Source organism: Mastomys coucha, unplaced genomic scaffold, assembly GCF_008632895.1.
Source record: "Mastomys coucha isolate ucsf_1 unplaced genomic scaffold, UCSF_Mcou_1 pScaffold22, whole genome shotgun sequence".
NCBI classification, from domain to species: Eukaryota; Metazoa; Chordata; class Mammalia; order Rodentia; family Muridae; genus Mastomys; species Mastomys coucha.
Window position 1 is genome coordinate 173,264,850 of NW_022196905.1, and position 8,554 is coordinate 173,273,403.

The 8,554-nt window shown below is 39.9% G+C and overlaps 1 protein-coding gene and 1 long non-coding RNA gene across 9 annotated transcripts in view; one reads left to right on the plus strand and one right to left on the minus strand.

Annotated features, from left to right (window-relative positions):
* The window catches only part of Nrg1 (neuregulin 1), a 1,068,405-nt gene that overhangs the window by 402,278 nt on the left and 657,573 nt on the right, over positions 1-8,554 (minus strand). The gene's annotated exons all lie outside the window — the stretch shown is intronic.
* Positions 1-8,554, plus strand: part of LOC116069121 — a 125,845-nt gene that overhangs the window by 85,278 nt on the left and 32,013 nt on the right. For all 4 annotated transcript variants that reach the window (XR_004109855.1, XR_004109854.1, XR_004109857.1 and 1 more), the window contains exon 2: positions 5,395-5,480. This is a non-coding gene — a long non-coding RNA (uncharacterized LOC116069121). The remainder of the gene's footprint in view (positions 1-5,394; positions 5,481-8,554) is intronic.

Here is an 8,554-nt window from a genome sequence, read left to right on the forward strand (position 1 = left end):
TTTCTTGACTAGCTCCCCTAAGCTGATGCTCATTCCAAGTCCTCAGTCACTGCAGAGTTCTAAGCTTGATCCCCGTGTAGTGGAGATGGGTGAGGATTTTAAAGGTGGATTAGTTACAGGTCTGTGATAGAGTCTCTTTAAATTGGCTCATGCTTCCCGAGTTCAATTGTCTGTATTTTAAGCTGATTCAGCCCAAGTCTTGCTCTTCCCCATCATTTAACCACTGAATGCTAATTGCCTCAAGGATCTAGTTATTCCTCCTTTCTTCACATGTCTCTGCAGCATCAGGTCCTGCCTGTAACTGTTCTTCTAGGTTTAAAAATGAGACGCATTGGAAGAATACTTGGGACATTACCTTTTAGACTGTGTGTGTGTGTATGTGTGTGTGTGTGTGTGTGTTTACTAAATAGAGTTACTGTGTGAATATAATAGACTTGAATCTTAGGCATAGAGTTTATTTCTTCAGAGTTGTCAAGTTTATCTTTGGTCTTGCTTATTGTCTGAGCTCAGAGTTTCCCCATTTGCAGATGGCTTGATTCTACACACTAGATACCAAAGACTTCACCAGGAAACCTCCAGCGCCGATAAACACCTTCCTAAAAGTAGAAGGTTACAATTAACATACCCACATCAAGTAGCCTTCCTTTATACCAAAGAGAGACTGATATAAATGCCAATCAAGGAAACTATCCCATTCACAGTAGCCTCAGAACACAACAAAACCAAGCAAATCAAACCACATTGAAATGACTCTAACCAGGAACACGAAAATTTTAAAACACAAAAGAAATTGAAGACAATACCAATAGAAAGAGAAACCTCCTCTGCTCATTGGTTGGTGGGATTAAGAGTGTAAAAATGGCCATCATACCAAAAGCAATATATAGATTCAGTGCAATCTCCATGAAAATACCAATATAATTATTCATAAAAATTAAAAAAAAACCAAACTTCACAAAGAAATGAAACTGCACATGGAAGTACAACAGATGCTACTGAGACAAAGCAAACCTGAACAATAAAAGCACTGCTGGAGATACAATCATTCCTGATTTCAAGTTATACTGTAGAGCTATAGTAGTATAAACAGTATGGTACTGGCATAAAACCAGATGTCTTGACATGGAATAGAACCAGAGCACCTATAGCCACTCAACTTTTGACAAGGATACCAAAAGCACACATTGAAGAAAAGACAGCATGTTTAATGACAAATTAATTTGTTATTTTTTTCTAGCAAATTGTTATAGTTTTTCCAGTGCTGTTAAATATTCCAGCATAACAAATGATTCTAGAAAAGCATAAGAGATCCTCGTAGAATGAAGCTTGATCTTTCACTTTCTCTTTCCCTGCACACATTTCCAAATGGATCAAGGATCTCAGTGCTAGACTTGAAACTTCCAGAAGAATGAACAGGGAGTAGACTTTGGGTTTTAAGCTTGGGTAAAAACTTTCTGAACAGGACTCTGGTCACTTGGGAAACAGGATTACCAGGCAATATGGAGAACTTCGTGACATTTAAAAACTGCTGTACTGCAAAGGAAAGTGTGAATCTACCAAAGAAGCAGCCTACAAAATGGGATGATAATCTTTGCTAACTATACGTCTAATAGAAGACCAGTGTCTAGAATACACAAGGAATGTGAAAAACTAAAGACCAAGAAAACAAACAACCTAGAAAAAAGGTTACAGAACTGAGCAGAGAGGTTTCAGAAGATGAGAAACATTTCAGAAAAAAGAAACATGGCTAAGATAAAATTTAAAGTATCCCTAGCCATCAGGAAGATGAAAACTGAAACTATTCTGAGATTTAGTCTTACCCTAGTCAGAATAGCTAAGATTGAAAACAACAGATGTCAGCATCACTCTGGCAGGAGTGTGGGGAACAGAGAGCCCTCATACCCTGCTGGTGGGAGTATAAATTGGTATGACCACCATGGAAATCCTCAAAACCAGAATCTCCCATATAACCCAGCTAGTTCACTCCTGAGTATATATACCTGGGCATAGATAGGATAGTCAGGAAATGGAAACAGGCTGGATGCTGATCAGTGGGTGAGTGGGTAATGAAAATATGGTACCCATATTAAACGAAGTTTTGTCCAGCTGTAAAGAAAAATGAAATTATGAAGGTAAATGGATAAACCTGAAAAAACATTATATTGGGTGAAATTAGCTCAGATCTGGAAAGACAAATGTTTCGTGTTCTCATGCATATGTAGATTTAACCATTGACTCTTTAGAATTGTGTCCTTAACCTGAGGAATAAAGCATATTAGACAGAGACCATTTGTAGAGAGGAGGAATAAAGGTCTTAAGGATGGGGGATGGTGGAACACAGGTGAAATGATGGGAAAGGAGCTACTAAGAAGAGAGACTTAGGTTGAAAGCACAACCTTAGGATAGCAGAGCCGAGAAGGACCTGTGGCAGCGATAACTAACATTGAGCACCCTTGAAAAGCCATATGGACACCTATTAGTTTATAAGCTTCATTTATTCTCATACAAAACTACTATAAAAATACTTCTCTAAGAAGCCACAGGTTGTCAAATGAAAAGCCAGTGCTAGGTATGGTTAAGATGACCCTGTTGGTTAAGGACAGGCTGTTGACTTCCCAAACAACATAGACTATTGGCGCTATTCTTGCTTACCTAGCAGAACTCAAAGGTAAGGGCTTATGGGTAAAAATACCACATGTTTTGGTCTCAGGATGTGGAAAAATAAAACTTACTAGGAAGTTTCTTTCCTGGTGGTCAGCTTTCATAGTACCAGGAGGTGCTGGCGAATAGAATTCATTGACAGTCTTATCTAGCAGTGACCCCAGTGAACTACAATAATGACCAGTGTGGCAAGATAGGCTGATGGCTATAATAATCACAGTAATGTTACAAGGATAAATAACTTTTTATGATGGAATTTAAGACCAGCACCATAGGAAAAAAATAAATAGTGTAAATCTGGGTAAGAACTCACAGTTGGGGAGCTCAGAGATGCCAAGGGTGAATCTACTGATACTTTGCTAAATGGCACAGGGTCACACTGCTCTCTAAATTTGTACCTCTATACCCTCTATATAGACCAGCACAGTATTTGTGAGATGTTCCCTTCTGCATTTAACAGGGTTTAACACAGAAACTCACTAGTGAACACACGTAGGGCCCAGCCACAAATGTGGCACATCTATCTTATGCAGTACTGACTCACCAAAGGGACTCAGCGGAAGAGGGAAGGAACAGAATGTATGAGCTCTGGGGCTGGGGAGAACTGAGTTAAGACAATGTCTTCTAGAGGTAGAGGACTGCTGTGCTCACGATCTCACAGAAGCTATGGCTACCTGCAGAGAAGACCTGTACAAGATCAAACCAGTTAGTGTTCTAGCATGGAGGAGTGAGGGGCTTACGAGCCTCTACCCCTCACTTAGAAGCTATTGGGGGTGAGGGTTCCCTGGGGGAAAGGGTCACTTTTCTTCAAAGGAATGGTCCGTGGTACATCCGTCACAATTTAGTGGCTCATGAGGTGGCACAAACTGGGTATGATGGGATATTCATGTTTTATTTTTTAAAAAACATTTATTTTATTTATATGAATACTCTATCACTGCCTTCAGACACACCAGAAGAGGGCATCAGATCCCATTAGAGATGATTGTAAGCTACCATATAGTTGTTGGGAATTGAACTGAGGACCTCTCGAAGAGCAGTTGGTGCTCTTAACCCCTGAACTCTCTCTCCAGCCCTGGGCTATTAATTTTCTTCTTCTTCTTCTTCTTCTTTTTTTTTTTAAAAGAGAACATGATATTGGAAGGAATGTGCAGGTGAGGATGGGTCTGAGAAGAGCTAGGAAAGGAGTGGGGCCTGAATATGGTCAAAATACATTGTATGAGCTTTTCAGCTAGTTAACTAAAACATTACATTTTAGGGTTAAGGGCCCATGTTATTCTTCCAAGGGACTTAAGCTGCCGGCACCCACATTGCTTGGCTTAGAACTACCTGAAATTCCAGCTGCAGGAAGATATCTTCTTCCAACCTCCATGGGCCCCTGGGCACATGTCGCACAGTCTTATCAGACACACGCATGTACACACACACGTACACATGCAGAAACACAACTAAATCTTGGGCATCCTGAAATGAAACAGGCAGTCAATAAAGACAGAGGGAAAGATGTGGACTTGGGCGGGTTAGGAGGTGGGGGAGGACCTTGGAGGTTGAGGGAGGAAAAACTGTAATCAGAATATAGTGTATGAAAAATTATTCAGTTAAAAAAATAAAAAAGAGTATATTTCTAGGGTGTGTGTTTTTAGTAAGCATAGTTACTGTGCACTTAATTTAGGTTTGAATCTTATTTTTAGAGTTTATTTCTCCATGGGCATCATATTTCTCTTCAGTCTTGAACACAGTCTGAGATTTACATTCCTGGGGAAATCAACATGTTTTTGTTTTTAAATGTTGTTGTAATTCTTAGGGAAACAATGTCCTCAGTTACCTACCTATCAAGCACCCTGGAACAGCTGCCAGGCAGTCTATTTGCATGGGAGGTGAATTTGTCTGGAACAAAAATAGAATCTTGTGCCTGATCAATACAGCATTTCTCCTTAAAACGTTAAAGGCACGGGCAGTTGTAGATTGGACTGGCTAATCCTGTTTTAAGGTTGAAACCGTACCCTGTCATTTTATAGATTAGATAAGTGCCCATTAGAAGATGAAAGTCTATCTGCTTGGTCAAAAAAGAGGAGACGATAAGAGTTCAAACAATTTCCTCAACTCTCGTTAGGTGTGCTAGACTTTGATGTACTACCTTCCTTCTCACTTTAAGGTAAAAATCCTTTGCTCAATAGAGCTCCCAAATTACAAATGTCTTCTACCTTCACCAATGCCAGGATAAGTTTAGAGAACAGCAGTATATAAACTGGCAAATGAATAATATTTGCAGAAACAACTACACATGCAAACATCAATTAGTCAATTAATCTACTTAATTAGCCATAATAGTCCCTGTTTCTTTTTAAGTTCCCATTTAGTACTTCAATGCCACTGCATTTACATTGCTTATTTTAAAATATTTCTCACCTCAGTGATATCCTCGTAGATAAATTAAGGGTCCTAGTCATTTAAAAATGAACCATAAATTAGTTCACTCCTAGTTATATAGCTGGCAAAGCACTCTTCTAATTACATTGCCTACCAATGCCTGTGGAATACACAGCTTCTCATCGTCAAATAATGTCACGTGATGAAACCCAACTGGAGACCACGCTAGCGATTTGCTAGGCCCTGTACTTTTAGTTATTTGTGCAGCCGTGATGCTCGATCAGTTGGGTTTACAAAACTGTTTTTATTACCCATGTTTTCAAATAAAACTTGGTTCGCTATGGCCTTACTGTCTCTCTTCAGCCACAGAACAAAGCGTAGACGCCTAGTGGCACCTACTGCAAGATCACTACCGGACTTCACACAAGTTTGCCCCTGGCTGTACTCAGGTAAGGAAGATAAACAGCCCCGGGGAAAATGTCTTCCTGAGAACCCGGTCCTTGACGCTTGAAAATCCTGGGAGGTGTCCAGAGAAAGCACCACTAAAGGGCACACCGTTAGTACGCAGGCAAGTATTTTTCTTTTGACCCTAACACCTTGTTGCTTCCTATTCCTTCCATTCTGACTTAGATAATTGATGATGCACGATTCCTGGGTGCGGCTCTTAGCTTCTGCTTAGAACCAACTACCTGCGTAAGCCGTTTATATCTGCAGAATGCAAATGATCCTGAAAAGGAAAGAAGTAACACTAGACGCATTTCATTTGTGGCACTGCTTAGCCCTGAAGTGTCAGTCTTTGTGTACTGCCAAGTGGTTTCAGTAACTTACCCAATCTGTCATGGTGAGTGCCCCCCCCACCCGATTTGACAGGATAATCTAGAGGCATTTAAAAATGATTTTGAATGAATAAAAAGGCCACCAGAATACCAATATTGAAGACCATGGTGCAAGTGCATTTTAAAAGTATGCAGATAAAGTGTGACTAGAAGCAAATACCCCAAAGCCTTTGGTTTCTGATGGTAAAAATTTAAAGTTTACATTTATTCTTGCCTTCACACCTTACAAGGTCATATATTAAACACATGTATGTTTCATGTTGGAAACAACCTAAACAATTCCCCAAAGAGCAATACAGACATTTCTTAAGAAAGCTCTGTTTTCTCTTTACTCTCATTTTCTAATTACTTCCTCTTTCACAAGAGATAAGAATACGAGAGCACACACACTCCACACCTACACACAGAGATATAGGATTCCTCCAGTGGATTGGGCTCCTATGTACAAACCTTCAAGGTCTGTGGGTCTTAACCACAAAAACAGGATATGCATTGGCCGAGACCCTTTTCAAGATGAGGGTAACCTGCCAAGCTAAAACTCTTAAGGTTGTCTCAAGGTGATTGTATCTCTGGCAATGGAAGCTGGTTAAGGAATGAGGCCTTTCCAAGTGCTTCATCTCCCTGGAGTACCATAAATCAATCAATCAATCAATCAATCAATCAATCAGTCAATAAGCAAGCAAGCCCCAAATACCACTCTAATGCATGTTTTCAAAGAACGTAACTGAAATGAATGTCGCCATGGAGATTCCACAAGAGAGTGAACCTGTACAGGTCTCCTCAGTGATGATGCAGGAAGAGCCCAGAGGAGAATCTATTACAAAGCATGTTCTCTTATTGTTCCTATTCAGCTTCTGCACACCTGGGCAGCTGCTACCCCACATCTAGGGCTGTTACTTAAAACCAAGCAAAATTCCAGATCTACTGAAAGAGCTTGCTGCATTCTGGCAGAGTACTCTGGCAACCTTTATATTAAGAGAAGCCCATCCCATAATTTGGAAAAGGACACAATTCACTTGCAGAATTATCAAATTTTAAACATTATCGTTGAAAAACTTGCCTTCGATGAGTAACCACAGTAGCTCTATAAATGATAATATCAGACACCCCACCCCAGAAGTCCCTCAAATCGTGTTCAAGATAAAGTGACATTTTCAATGCCTGCCTGTAACTGGAAACTTAAATAATGCCCCACAGTCACCGCAGACAGCCAATCCTGAGTGAGCATTGCTCTCAGAATTGCTACTTTAGTCGAGAAACATTTTTTAGTGTTTAACATTTTTTAGTGTTTGAGATGTGTATGTTTAGAGGCATCAGGAAATCTTCAGTGCCTGTAATTGTTATTTTGCATATAAACAAAGTTCCGAAAAATAAAAACCACTCAAAGCCATTTATTATTGAGAGTGTAGCTCCTCTGGGGGAACACAAGGAACAAGGATCTGCAAAGGAAAAGGATTTACAGAGAAATGTGTAAATGAGGCAAGCCTTCCCAGAGCTTCCCTGATGATAATTGGATTTGGTTGACTAGAGCTAAGAAGGAAGGGAGCAGATGTCAGACGATCCAGGAGAACCTGCCTCTTCCAGATTGAACAGCTAATTATGAGCAGATAATGACATGTGCCACCCGCAGTCGCTGGGAATAGTCCCACTTTAGACCCCGTGTTAACACTGAGGGGTATTGTATGTGGTTCTACGCAAGACTGCGAGCTAGATGTTTAAAAGACAAAAAAACAAAAACAAAAACAAAAACCAAAAAAAACAAACCAAAAAAACAAAAAAACCCCAGCAATTTTAAAGTAAGAATGAATAGAAAATAGTATTCATAAGTAGGTTTTTAGGACTCTTAAGAGATAATTGAAGAAGAAATTTTTATTTGCGTATGTAAATTATGACCTCACTCTTATCTTCTAAATAAGATTGACATCTATTTATAATCTGACTAGCCAGAAAGCATTTTTGAATTCTTAAATACTAGTTGAGACTGTACAAACTATCAAGTAAAGTTCCTCTTACTAGAACTCAAATAAGCGTTGTCATCAAAATTATAAATGACACTTGACTACCTCAAAAATCATTGCATCGCCGAGACCTTTTAACCATTGTGGCACATTTCATCAGATGTGTCTTGAAACAGCAGAAATTTATTCTCGCACACATCCAAAGGCCAGAAATCTAAAATCAAGGTGCAGACAAGGTCACACTCCGTCTGGAAGCTCGAAGCAGGAATCCATTTGCTTTTTCTAGCTTCTGACAACAGTTCTCATGCTCTCCCGCTGCTCCTCTTCAGATTGTTTTCTCTATGTGTCTGTCTCAAAAGTGTCCATCCCTCTCTCCCAGGCAATGTAATTCCATTTGCCACACTGCTTGGCAAACAGACTTAAGTTCTGTGTCTCTAGACTCTGAGTTGTAATCATCTTTTAATGAGAGAAATAATAGTCACAGGTTCTATGGAACTCATATGAATGTCTCTTGAGGGTTATTTTTGGCCCTCTTATATTTTTTTTTATTTCATTGTTCCTGGCTGTTTGCTAGTACAACTCTCTATAACTCAATCTACTTCATAAGTCTCCCTCCCTCCCTCCCCCCCTCTCTCTTTCTTTCTCTCTCTGTCTCTCTCTTGCTCTCTCTCTCTTTCTCTCTCTCTCCCTCCCTCCCTCCCACCTCTCTCTCTTTCTCTCTCTCTCTCT